The following is a 14,550-nucleotide window of genomic DNA, read 5'->3' on the forward strand; positions in this document are numbered from 1 at the left end:
AAATAAAGTTGTAGAAATAATTCCACAGGTGTTGAGAAGCAGATACTATGATGGCAACTTCCTTATCTTGATTCTCGAGAAGTTAAGTAACTTGCCCAAGGTTACATAGATAACAGGTGACAGAGTTCAAGCTCACAGCTACTTGAAGAGTTGTTGAGGTTTGTGCTGGTCGTGCAGAAATAGTGGCTTCCCTGGCAGATTAGGGCTAGTGTCTTCCGGGAATTCCTGAAGGCCCAGCCTACAGCCTACCCTTCTTGCTCTTCCAAGCTTTTTGTAAGTTCTCAGTTCTCTATATTATATACTTCTAGAGACATTTCAGTTTCCTGCACTGAAACCTCATTCACATGAAAAGGGAAACACCCTTCTGGGATCTGAACAGAGCTAGTTTATCTCCAGAAATTCCAGGTTTCCTAATTACAATCATGCCATGGGTATGGATTAATAACCAGGTTTCTCCCAACAGGCAGGGGCAAGTACCTGTGCTTTGGCACAGCCAAAGAATAGCCCAAATAGAGGAACTTAGGAAATACGGCACCAACCAGGCTTGGATTCCATGGGTCCTGCCTCTACCAGGTGCATGGGGGATGAGAATCTCTCCCACTGTGTGCCCACTCTGTGCCAGAGCCTCTACTTAGCCCTTCACATAGTCTCATCCATAACTAACTTTAACCCTGCAAAGCGGTATGATTGCCCTCAGTTTACAGATGGGAAAACTGCGACTCTGACCAAGATCTCGCAGATAATAAATGACAGGATCAGCGTTAACATTCAGGGCTATCTCCACACTCAGCTTATACATATTTACATTAAAAAAAAATCTTCTCTCTTCTTAATTATAAAAGTAATACCTGTTCAGGGCTCCTGGGTGGCTCAGTCGGTTAAGCATCCAACTTTTGGTTTCAGCTCGGGTCATGATCTCAGGGTCGTGAGATCAAGCCCTGCATGAGGCTCTACACTCAACAGGGAGTCTGCTTGAGATTCTTTCTCTTCCTCTGCCCCTCCCCCCCACTCTCTCTTGCTATAATAAATAAATAATCTTTTAAAAAATACAAGTAATACATGCTCATTGTAGAAACTTTATCATCATCCCTTTGGTGTCATGGTAGCAAGATGGAAGCAAGGGCTACTACTATGTATTTACATAACTGTAAAGTCCCTGCTTCTATCACATATGCTGCCCAGTTGTTTTTTTTTTTTTTAAGATTTTATTTATTTGAGAGAGAGAGAAAGAGCACAAGCAGAGACGGAGGGAGAAGCAGGCTTCCCGCTGAGCAGGGATCCCGATGCAGGACTCGATCCCAGGACCCTGGGATCATGACCTGAGCCGAAGGCAGACACTTCACGACTGAGCCACCCAGGCGCCCTGCTGCCCAGTTTTTGATGTAAGATATATGAACTTTATTTTTACGTTTTCTTTTTCTCTTTATTTTCTTTTTTTCTTGAACATTGACATGAACAATATTTTAGAAATAAATAATTGACAAACTGGCTTGTGTTGACCTAGTAATAAATGAAAGGGCATTGTTAGTTATCTGCAAGAAAATTGCAGAATGGATAAACAGATAATTGCAAGGAATCACAGATCATACCTTAACTTGGTATCTTATTAATAGGCTCTGTGAGCTAATTTAAAAGGATAATGGCATCTCTAATATCAGTAATCTCATATGATGATTTTAAAGACTGACCTGTGTGTGTGTGTGTGTGTGTGTGTGTGTGTGTGTGTGTGTGTGTTGATTGTCCATTCTCTTCCCACAGGCTTTAGGCAATAGTTAGCAATGTTGCCACAAGAATTGAAAAGATGTTATCTATTACCTCTTTAGCCTAAATGGGTCCAGGACAATAATTCACCATAATCAGGTGCCCACAATTCTACGGCAGCAGGAGAAATTCACTTATACTTTATGGCTGAAAGGGAACTATGAACAAACACTGAAAATTTCCATGGTTTTCAAAAATGGTTGGGATCTAGACTTCATTCAATTTTTAGTTACTTTGGTGGTCATGTTAATAAAAACCACCTCCACTCTAGTTCTTCTTCTCTTCCTTCTTCTTCTATGGCAGTATAGTCAGATGGCTCAACAATTAAAATGTATAAAGAGATAATCACTGAAAACCTCCCTTCCATTTTCTACCTCCATCTACCCAGTCACCTCCTTAATTTCTTTTATATCTTTCTAGATTCTTTATGTATATATAAACAAATACAAATACAGATAGATTCTTGTTTTTCTTCTTTCTTTACACAGAAGATAGCAGAATATCCACTGTTCTGCACTTTGTTTTTCTCATTTAAAAGTGTATCTTGGAGGCCTTCCGACGCATGTGCCTGCAGCGCGATGCCCAAATCCCAGCGCGACAAGAAAGTTTCCTTAACCAGAACTGCCAAGAAAGGCTTAGAACTGAAACAGTACCTGATAGAAGAGCTTCGGAAATGTGTGGATACGTACAAGTACCTTTTCATCTTCTCCGTGGCCAACATGAGGAACAGCAAGCTGAAGGACATCCGGAACGCCTGGAAGCACAGCCAGATGTTCTTTGGCAAAAACAAGGTGATGATGGTGGCCTTGGGTCGAAGCCCAGCTGATAAGTACAAAGACAACCTGCATCAGGTCAGCAAGAAGTTGAGGGGTGAGGTCGGTCTCCTTTTCACCAACCGCACCAAGGAGGAAGTGAATGAGTGGTTTACGAAATACACGGAAATGGACTTCGCTCGAGCCGGAAACAAAGCAACTTTCACTGTGACCCTGGACCCCGGGCCCCTGGAGCAGTTCCCCCACTCCATGGAGCCACAGCTGAGGCAGCTGGGCCTGCCCACTGCCCTCAAGAGAGGTGTGGTGACCCTGCTGTCCGACCACGAGGTGTGTAAGGAGGGCGACGTGCTGACCCCAGAGCAGGCCCGCGTGCTGAAGCTTTTCGGGTATGAGATGGCTGAATTCAAGGTCACCATCAAATACATGTGGGATGCACAGTCTGGAAGGTTCCAGCAGATGGGAGATGACTTGCCTGAGAGCGCATCCGAGTCAGCAGAAGAATCAGAGGGGGAAGATGACGGCTGACAGATACTGGGGACGGACTGTGGGACCACCACCCCACTCGCTGAACAGCAGGGAGGGCAAGAGGGATGGACTGCTTTTCTATAAGGAATAAAACTGTCTGCAAGGTGGCTCCTGTGGACAGCAAAGAGAACTTTTCCTAGAAAAAAAAAAAAGTGTATCTTGGAGAGGTGACTGGGGACTCAGTCAGTTAAGCATCCAACTCTTGGATTTCAGCTCAGGTCATGATCTGAGGGTTGTCAGATCAAGCCCTGCCACTGGGCTCCACATCGAGCATGGAACCTGCTGAAGGTTCTCTTTCTCTCTCTCTCCCTCTACCCCCACCTACATTCCACCTCCCTGCTGCTTGCTCTCTCTCTCAAAAAAGTGTATCTTGGAGATCTTTCCATATTAAAACATATAGAGCTTTCTCATTCCTTTCTGCAGCTGCATAATGTTCTATTTTTTTAAATTTTATTTTATGATGTTAGTTTTTGATGTAGTGTTCCTTGATTCATTGTTTGCGTATAATACCCAGTGCTCCATGCCGTATGTATCCTCCTTAATACCCACCACCGGGCTAACCCATCCCCCACCCCCTTCCCCTCTAAAAGCCTCAGTTTGTTTCTCGGACTCCATAGTCTCTCATGGTTCGTCCTCCCCTCTGATTTCCCCCCTTCATTTTTCCCTTCCTACTATCTTCTTTTTTTTTTTTTTTAACATATAATGTATTATTTGTTTCAGGGGTACAGGTCTGCGACTCATCAGTCTTACACAATTGACAGCACTCACCATAGCACATACCCTCCCCAATGTCCATCACCCAGCCACCCCATCCCTCCCACCCCCCACCACTCCAGCAACACTCAGTTTGTTTCCTGAGATTAAGAGTCTCTTATGATTTGTCTCCCTCTCTTGTTTCATCTTGTTGCATTTTTTCCCTCCCTTCCCCTATGCTCCTCTGTCTTGTTTCTTAAATTCCTCATATCAGTGAGTTCATATGATACTTGTTTTTCTCTGATTGACTTATTTCACTTAGCATAATACCCTCTAGTTCCATACACGTCATTGCAAATAGCAAGATTTCATGTTTTTTGATGGCTGCATAATATTCCATTGTATATATATACCATATCTTCTTTATCTGTTCGTCTGTTGATGGACATCTAGGCTCTTTCCATAGTTTGGCTATTGTGGACATTGCTGCTATAAACATTGGGGTGCATGTGCCCCTTCAGATCACTACATTTGTATCTTTGGGGTAAATACCCAGTAGTGCAATTGCTGGGTCATAGGGTAGCTCTATTTTCAACTTTTTGAGGAACTTCCATACTGTTTTCCAGAGTGGATGCACCATCTAAGCCTCATTTTCTTAATGTGTAAATGAGGATAATCGTTAGAATAATAATAATTATTATTATCTGTTGCTTTGGGATGGAATGTTCTGAATATATCTGTGAAGTCCATTTGGTCCAGTGTGTCATTTAAAGCCTTTATTTCCAGGTGCCTGGGTGGCTCAGTCGTTAAGCGTCTGCCTTCGGCTCAGGTCATGATCCCAGGGTTCTGGGATCGAGCCCCACATCGGGCTCCCTCCTCTGAGGGAAGACTGCTTCTCCCTCTCCCGCTCTCCCTGCTTGTGTTCCCTCTCTTGCTGTGTCTCTCTCTGTCAAATAAATAAATAAAATCTTAAAAAAAAATAAAGCCTTTATTTCCTTGTTGATCTTTTGCTTAGATGATTTGTTCATTTCAGTTAGGGGGGTGTGTTAAAATCCCATACTATTATCGTATTGTTGTCGATGTGTTTCTTTGATTTTGTTATTAATTGGCTTATATAATTGGCTGCTCCCATGTTAGGGGCATAGATATTTACAATTGTTAGATCTTGTTGGATAGACAGTTTAAGTAGGATATAGTGTCCTTCCTCATCTCTTATTACAGTCTTTGTTTTAAAATCTAATTTGTCTGATATAAGGATTGCCACCCCAGCTTTCTTTTGGTGTCCATTAGCATGGTAAATGGTATTCCACCCCCTCACTTTCAATCTGGAGGTGTCTTTGGGTCTAAAACGAGTCTCTTGCAGGCAGCATATCGATGGGTCTTGTTTTTTTTATCCAATGTGATACCCTGTGTCTTTTGATTGGGGCATTTCTCCCATTTACACTCAGGGTAACTATTGAAAGATATGAATTTAGTGCCATTGTATTGCCTGTAAGGTGACTGTTACTGTATATTGTCTCTATTCTTTTCTGGTCTATGTTACTTTTAGGCTCTCTCTTTGCTTAGAGGACCCATTTCAGTAGGGCTGGTTTGGTGTTTGCAAATTCTTTTAGTTTTTGTTTGTTCTGAAAGCAAACAAACAAATTTTATCTCTCCTTCTATTTTCAATGACAGCCTAGCTGGATATAGTATTCTTGGCTGCATATTTTTCTCGTTTAGTGTTCTGAATATATCATGCCAATCCTTTATGGCCTGCCAGGTCTCTGTGGATAGGTCTGTTTCCAATCTAATATTTCTACTGTTGTAGGTACAGACCTCTTGTCCCGAGCTGCTTTCAGGATTTTCTCTTTGTCTCTGAGACTTGTAAGTTTTACTATTAAATGTTGGGGTGTTTACCTGTTTTTATTGATTTTGAGGAGGGTTCTCTGTGCCTCCTGGATTTTGATGCCTGTTGCCCTCCCCAAATTAGGGAAGTTCTCTGCTATCATTTGCTCCAGTATACCTTCTGCCTCTCTATCTCTTTCTTCTTCTTCTGGGATTCCAATTATTCTAATATTGTTTCATCTTATGGTATCACTTATCTCTCGAATTCTGCCCTCGTGATCCAGTAGTTGTTTATCTCTCTTTTTCTCAGCTTCTTTATTCTCCATCATTTGGTCTTCTATATCACTAATTCTCTCTTCTGCCTCATTTATCCTAACAGTTAGAGCCTCCATTTTTTTATTGCACTTCATTAATAGCCTTTTTGATTTCAACTTGGTTAGATTTTAGTTCTTTTATTTCTCCAGAAAGGGATTCTCTAGTATCTTCCATGCTTTTTTTTAAATTTAAAGTAATATATTTGCAGCTCAGATAGTTCTAAATTGTACACTTCAGGTTTATTCAACTTCTTAAAAATATTTGAGGGCAGCTGCAACCACAGAGTTCAATTCCATCATTATTTCTTTGCCCATTCTTCTCTCTCTTTTCTTTCCCGAATAACTTCTTTCAAATATGGTTCAAGGTAGAATTTATCCTCCTCATATTTTGTCCACTGCTCTTTAGGCAAGATCTGATGCCTCATGGTCAGGTCCAGTGCTCTCTTAATGCAAAACATCCTGTCGTTATAAAGGTTCTCAGGAAGCCTTCTTATGGCCTCTTTCACATCATCATTCTCATATATTGTATCATCTCTCATTAACCCCAGTTTATTGAACCCTGCAGCATTGTAGTACCATTTCCGAATACCCTCCAGCCACCGGCTTGATGCTGCAACTGCAAGCCTGCTCACCATTTTGACCCGAGGCTGCCCTTCCATGCTTTTTTCAAGCCCAGCTAGTATCTTTATAATCATCATTCTGAACTCTAGTTCTGACATTTTACTAATGTCCGTATTGATTAGGTCCCTGGCAGTTGGTACTTCCTCTTCTTCTTTTTTTTTGAGGTGATTTTTTCCATCTTGTCATTTTGTCCAGAGGAGAATAGTTGAATGAGACAACAAAATGCTAGAAGTGTAACAACAACCCCAGAAAAATATACACTTCTAGAAAGTGGTTGCTTTTCTGTTCATGGAGTTGCTGCTATTCTTTTCTTTGATCTCCTGTTGAGTTTGTTGGTGTTCAGAATGGTTTGATACCTATCTAGCTGAATTCCTGGGACCAGACGAAATTTTGGTCTCCTACTCCTCTGCCATCTTGCTCCTTCTCCCCACAATGTTTTATTTTATGGATGTCCTAAAATTTCTATTTCCAGCCACTTACTGAAGGACGTTTGAGTTGCTTCTAATCTTTTGCTGCTACAAACAGACTGTGATGAATGGCGTTGTTCAGATGTCATTTTTCAGACATGAAAGTCAATCCATATTAAAAATACATGTATTTATTTAATTTAAATAGATATTTTAAGATTGCTTTTTGTAGAACTTATGTGTGTACACTCCTACTAATGTTTGAAATGCCTGTTTCCCTAGTCTTGCAAGGAGAGTGTGTTATCAAACTTTGGATTTTTGTTTCATATATTTAAGATTCATTTTTATTTCTTTGAATTCATATCCTTTACCTATTTTCTTTTGGGTTACTTATTGATATCTGGTGGCTCTTTATATATGAGGGAGATTATTCCTTTGTGATCTCATATGAAAACATTCCTCCCAGTTTATTATTTCTTTTTTTGACTTATGTTTTTAAAACATCAGTGTTTATTTTTGAATGATTGAACTTATTAATCCTCACAGCTTCTGGATTTCGGGTGATAGGCTTTTCCTCACTACAAGATGAAAGGTATTTTCCCATTTTTCTTTTCACATTTTTGAAGTTTTTTGAAAAGTTAAGTCTTTTATGCATTTGAAATTAACCCAGTGAGACATGAGGAATGGTTTTGACTTCATTTTTATGTAAGTGGCTACTCATTTGTCCTAGTACCATTTATTTAGTGATCCATATTTTCTCCAATGAGATGTCAGCTTTATTATATTGTGTTTGTGTATGATTTTGCAACTATTTTTGGAGATTATATCCTACTCCATTAGCTCTCTATGTATGTTTATGCCAACATTACACTGTTCTGCTTACTGAGGCTTCATAACATCTTTTAATATCTGGTAGTGCAGATCCACCTCTCCCATCATTGCTCTTCTTCTTCACACTTTTTGTCATTATTCTTGCCCCTTTCTTTTTCTAGGTAAACTTTAGAATCAATTTATCTAGTTAAAAATAAAAATCCTGTTGTGTCACTCACATTAAAAATTTTAATTAAGTTATGGAGAACTGACATTTTTGTGATGTTGAGTATTCCTATCCAAGAGCAATTTATATTTCTACTTGTTCAAGTTTTCTTTTGGATAGTGTTTAGTAGTGTTTGAAATTTTTTCTTCACATAGGCTTTGAATATTTCTTTTTTAAAAAAATATGTTATTTATTTATTTGACACAGAGAGAGAGAGATCACAAGTAGGCAGAGTGGCAGGCAGAGGGAGAGGGAGAAGCAGGCTCCCAGCTGAGCAGGGAGACCAACATGGGACCCGATCCCAGGATCCCAGGATCATCACCTGAGCCGAAGGCAGTTGCTTAACTGACTGAGTCATCCAGGCGTCCCTATATATTTGTTATGTTCATTCCAAGGTATTTAACTTTTTGTTGTTGTTGCTATTATAAATAGGGTATTTTTTCTATCATATAATTTATATTGAGAAAACTTGATTTCTGTATGTTGATTTTGCCCCTATATGGGGGCAGCATTGAGACCCACAGTGACTGGTCCATCCCCAAGGCCTGTTCCTGTGGTGTCTGCACAGATATTAACTCTGGCCCAAGCACTGGGACAGGAATTGCCCACCCTCAGGCCTTAAACTTTGTCAGTAAATTATTACAAAATAAAAGCAAGCATATACATCCTGTAGTCGAGCATAGCAAGGAGTTATTAGAATTTTTGGAAGAGTTTAGAATCTCTAGTTTTTAAAACTGCTGCAACACTGGGAAACAAGTATCCACAGGCTTAGAAATAGAAACCAAATACAAAAATTGTTCCATGAGGTAGAAAAGAATACTATTTTCTTTCTTTCTTTTTTTAAGATTTTATTTATTTATTTGAGAAACAGAGAGAACAAGCAGAGGGGAGGAGGAGAGGGAGAGGGAGAAGCGACTCCCTACTGAGTAAGGAGTCCAATGTGGGGCTCAGTCCCAGGACTCTAGGATCATGACCTGAGCTGAAGGCAGACGCTTAACCGACTGAGCCATGCAGGCACCCCAAGAATACTATTTTCATATGAAGCTTCAGATTAACCAATTATTAACAAGGAAGACAATTTTAAAATTAATTTTTCCTGGGGCGCCTGAGTGGCTCAGTCGTTAAGCATCTGCCTTCGGCTCAGGTCATGATCCCAGGGTCCTGGGATCGAGCCCCACATTGGGCTCCCTGCTCTGAGGGAAGCCTGCTTCTCCCTCTCCCACTCCCCCTGCTTGTGTTCCCTCTCTCACTGTGTCTCTCTCTGTCAAATAAATAAGTAAAATCTTAAAAAAAAATAAAATTAATTTTTCCTTATTAAAGATATGATGAATACATAAACAGGTGTTTTGCATTACATACAAATCATGAAGCCTCTTTCTCAGTTTCTTATATTACTCCACAAATTACAGGAAATGTCAAAGAAAACATTGACATACCATTGTATAAATTTATATTTAAATTAAAGTCAGGCTTACCCAAAAGTGATTTATATGAAGAGTTAAATCTTTTTATTTTTTATTTATTTATTTATCTATTTTTAAAAGATTTTATTTATTTATTTTGACAGAGAGACAGAGAGAGAGGGAACACAAGCAGGGGGAGTGGGAGAGGGAGAAGCAGGCTTCCCGCTGAGCGGGGAGCCCGATGTGGGGCTTGATCCCAGGACCCTGTGATCACGACCCGAGCGGAAGGCAGACACTTAACCACTGAGACACCCAGGTGGCCCAAGAGTTAAATCTTTTTAGAAAAATTGTTCCCCAAGAATCGTAAGCTCTAGGGGCGCCTGGGTGGCTCAGTCGTTAAGCATCTGCCTTCAGCTCAGGTCATGATCCCAGGGTCCTGGGATAGAGCCCCACATTGGGCTCCCTGCTCCGTGGGAAGCCTGTTTCTCCCTCTCCGACTCCCACTGCTTGTGTTCCCACTCTCGCTGTCTCTCTGTCAAATAAATACATAAAATCTTTAAAAAAAAATTGTAAGCTCTAAAATTTATATTTTAAAATAATTGATCAAAAGTGTATCCCAATATGTTATAGCCTATAAAATACTCTCAATAGACCCAATAACAGTTGGATCAACAGAAAGATCCTTCTCAAAATTACAAATTATCAAAATTTATCTGTGACCTTTCATTTGCCAAGAATGACTGATGTCCTTTTAATTATATTGATTGAAAATGAAGATCCTAAAAGTATAAATTTGATGACCTAATGCATGAATTTCTAGAAAAATGAGGCAGAAAAAAATCTTATGATCAATCAAGTTAACACATTAATAATTTTTATTTATTGCATTGTATAAAATTATTTCCCTAAAAAGTTCTTTTGTTGCAGTTTGTGAGTTTATGTTGTTATTTATATATTGATATTACCCCTACTATGTTTAACTAGTATAAAATATTTTTGAAAAGGGGCACCTGGCTGGCTCAGGTGGAGCATGCCACTCTTGATATCTGGATTGTGAGTTTGAGTCCCACCTTGGGTGCAGAGATTACTTTAAAAAATGAAATCTTAAAAAAATATATTTTTAAAGGAAAAAACTGTTTTTAGCACCTTTAATGGAACTTTCCCCTTGTTTTTTGAATAAGGAGCCTTGCATTTTAATTTTGCACTAGGCCCTGCAAATTATGTAGCTGGTCCTGCTCATGACATTCCCTATGGAGGAAATGCAGGCAGGGAAGCACCAAAGGTTTTTTTTTTTTTTAAGATTTTTATTTATTTATTTGAGAGAGAGAGAGCATGAGCACACTCACGTGCATGAGCAGGGGGAGGGGCAGAGGGAGAGGGAGAAGCAGACTCCACGCTGAGCAGAGAGCCCGATGCGGGGTTCGATCCCAGGACTGGAGTGGAAGGCAGGCGCTTAACCGACTGAGCCACCCAAGTGCCCCACCAAAAGGAATTATCATATTTATATTTTGGAGGAGGTCTTGAAGATGGACTTTTAGGTCTTTGAGGGCAGGATTTGCCTCTGAATTCATCTTGTATCTTCTATAATGTCTAATACAGTGCCTGGCACACCTGGCCTGTACAGAGCAGGGGTTAAGAAGGTGGATCTGATGCCAGACATCTTGGCATTGAGTCCTGGTTGGCCACTTCCTAGCAAGTTACTTAACCCCCCTTCACTTCAGATTCTACAACTGTAAAATAAAGATAATGGTGATATCCACTTCACAGAGTGTCTATGAGGATTAAATGAGCTAATGCACATTTAGTACTTAACAATAATGTCTGACATTTAGTATTCATTCAAATGTTAAGTATGATCATTTTAAAGTAAATATTTATTGGAAGGATTTTTAACCCTCCTAAAGCAAAAGAGAATGTTGATGCAGTTTTTAGAACCATTGAAAAAAATAAATGGAGTCCTGGTGTTTACATCAAGATTGCATCAACTTTGCAAATGAGCCATCCAGGTGCCCCAATTGTTTATTTCTTAGGCTTCTGAGAGGACTCATTTCTACCCAACTATCTTTCTTCCATCTCACTGAGAGGATCACCTGCTACCCAGCCAGAATTTCCTAATGGAGGCTTTTATGGAACGGACTAGGACTATGTTGGGGCTGTAAATAAAAAACCCACTCAAAAAACCTCAGTGAACCACCACTTTACATCCCCGAGAATGGCTATCATTTAAAACAAAACAAAAGAGAAAGTAAATTTTGGCGAGGATGTGAAGAAATTGGAACTCTTGTGCATTGCTGGTGGGAATGAAAAATGGTGTAGCTGAAGTGGTAAACAGTATTGAAGTTATTCAAAAAATTATATATGGAATTATGGTATGATCCAGCAATTCTGCTTATAGATATATACTAAGAAGAATTGAAAGCAGAGACATAAACAGGTATTTGTAGACCCATATTCACAATCATATTATTCACAATAGCTAAAAGGTGGAAGCACCCCAAGTGTCCACTGATGGGTGAATAAACAAAATGTGGTCTACACATACAAGGAATATTCTTCAGACTTTAAAAAGAGAGGAAATTCTGACACCTACTACAGTATAGATGAACCTTGAAGACTTTACGCATGGTGAAACCAGCCAGCCACAAATACTGCATGGTTCCACTCATATGAGGTGCCGGGAGTAGGCAGATTCATAGAAACAGAAAGTGGGATTGTAGTTGCCAGGAGCAGGGGTGGGGTAGGGGAATGGGCAGTTATTGTTTAATGATATAGAATTTCAGTTTTGCAGGATGAAGAAAAGATCTGGATGTGGATGGTAGTGATGGTTGCACAATGAGGTTAATGTACTCAAGGCCGCTAAATTGTTCACTTAAAAATGGTTAAAATGGTAAATTTTATGTTGTATATATTTTACCACAATTTAAAAACAAACAGGAGTGCCTGGGTGGCTCAGTTGGTTAAGCGTCTGCCTCCTACTCAGGTTGTGATTTTGGGGTCTTGGGATTGAGCTGCATTGGGCTCTCTGCTCAGTGGGGAGTCTGCTTCCCCTCCCCCTCTGCCCCCCCAACCCCTGCTCCTGCTCTCTCACGCTTTCTCTCTCTCTCTCTCTTAATGAATAAGTAAAATCTTTAAAAAAAAAAAAACCCCAATAAAAACCATAAGAAAGTGCACTGGCACACATAACCAGCAATCCTGACAAAGGGAGTGCCTCTGCGTTGGCTTCAGTGTTTCTCTTAGTTTACCTTCTTCAGATTGGTACCAAGATGGCTGCTACAGTTTCTCACCACAACCACAGCACAGGAAGAAAAGAGAACACTTGCATGCCAGCCTTTCAAGCAAGGGGACTGAGATTCACTCGGATTAGAATATTGTTATATGCTTATCCCTGAACCCATGACTATTACAAAGGTAATAGAATGAAAGATATGTATTTTTTAAGATTTTATTTATTTATTTGAGAGCGAGTGAGTGGGAGGGAGAGGGAGAGGGAATCTGAGGCAGACTACACACTGAGCACAGAGCCCGACATGGGGCTCAATCCCAAGACCGCAAGATCATGACCTGAGCTGAAACCAAGAGTTGGATGCTCAACCGACTGAGCCATCCAGGTGCCCCAGAATGAAAGATATTGATTGTCTTAAGCCAACTCCAGAGCTTGAAGTTGAGCCTGGGGCAGCTTCCCTCCTAGGAACATGAATATATGTTAGGAAGAAAAAAGGAGCACATAAGGATGAGTAAGCAACTAGAGAAATTGACTGCCTCATATCCAGCTCAGAAATATTGAAAAAGTTTTTCAGAAGATATGAAAGACATCCATGGAGGAAAAATTAATGTGGAGCAAGAGCAGATCGGTAGTCCTTCCAGCATTAGTTCTCAGGACCTGCTAACCTGCTGACTCTAGAACTTTCATCCATACCTCGTTGCTTTTGCGGCAACATCTCAGCAAACACATTTTTCTTTGAGGTATAGTATATTTATAATCAAGATACACCATTTCATTCATTTAAATATTTACTGAGACCTACTTCATGTCTTTTAGGCAAAGGGAAGAGTGTGGGCAAAAGAAAGTATGTATGAGGGGAAAATGATAAACTTCTGGTATAAATAGTTTGATGTCTCTGGAGCATAGCCTGTGAAGGAGTGATAGGAGAGAAGCTGGAAAAGTAGAATGGGATCAGATCATAAAAGTCTTTGGCTGGGCAGTTCTTGTTTCAGCTTAGTTACTGAGGTAACACACAGACAATAAAGCACATTAAGCTTAAGCCAACATCTTAGTGAATTTTTACATATGTATATACATCCATATAATCACCACCCAGATCAAGATCTAAAACATTTCTAGCATTCCAGAAGTTTCCTTCATGCCTTTCCCAATCAGTCCCCATCCCCAGCGGGAACACTGTTCTGGCCTCAGTTGCTATTAATTAGTTCTGTCTGTTCTTAACCTTCATAGAAGTGGACTTATACAATCTGTACCCTTTTGTATCTGGCTTCTTTTACTCATTGTAATGATCACGAGATGTCTCTGTATTGTGGAACTTATGAGGCTTTGTTCATTTTCGGGCTCCATAGTATTCCATTGAATGAAAATCCAGCAACTTGTTTATGCAATTTCTAGTTGACAGCCATTTGGGTTATTTCCAGTTTTGTGCTAGTGTAACTATAGCTATTGTGAACATTCTCATACATGTCTTTTGGTGAACATATGTACTCATTTCTCTTGGGTATATACCCAGAAGTGGGTAGGCACATTTTTGTTTCAGTAGTACTTCCCAACAGTTCTCCAGAGTGGCTGTATCAAGGGAGTTTTGGCTTTCACCTGAAGAAGGCTGGGAGCGGTGTGATGAAATTTATATTTTAGTTCGGCAGCCACTGTGAAAGATGCAATGAAGGGGCGCCTGGGTGGCTCAGATGGTTAAGCGTCTGCCTTCAGCTCAGGTCATGATCCCAGGGTCCTGGGATCGGGTCCCGCATCGGGCTCCCTGCTCAGAGGGGATCCTGCTTCTCCCTCTGCCTCTCTCTCTCTCTCTCTCTCTGTCTCTCATGAATAAATAAATAAAAAAAAAATCTTAAAAAAAAAAAAAAGAAAGATGCACTGAAGGCGGGTGAGGTTGGAGACAAGGATACCAGTAAAGAATCGCAGACCAGGAGCAGGAGACCAGGTGAGGGATGATGAGGCCCTGAGCTCCGGAA

The 14,550-nt window shown here is 40.3% G+C and overlaps 2 pseudogenes; one reads left to right on the forward strand and one right to left on the reverse strand.

Annotated features, from left to right (window-relative positions):
• The first annotated feature begins 2,317 nt into the window (after positions 1–2,317).
• Positions 2,318–3,199, forward strand: LOC112840842 (mRNA turnover protein 4 homolog pseudogene; annotated as a pseudogene).
• A 2,884-nt stretch (positions 3,200–6,083) lies between these two features.
• On the reverse strand, positions 6,084–6,535 carry LOC112806164 (cytochrome b-c1 complex subunit 7 pseudogene; annotated as a pseudogene).
• Between the last annotated feature and the right edge of the window lie 8,015 nt (positions 6,536–14,550).

The sequence above is a fragment of the Callorhinus ursinus genome, unplaced genomic scaffold (genome assembly GCF_003265705.2).
Source record: "Callorhinus ursinus isolate GAN/ISIS: 27379988/994484 unplaced genomic scaffold, GSC_fseal_2.0 scaffold49, whole genome shotgun sequence".
NCBI classification, from domain to species: Eukaryota; Metazoa; Chordata; class Mammalia; order Carnivora; family Otariidae; genus Callorhinus; species Callorhinus ursinus.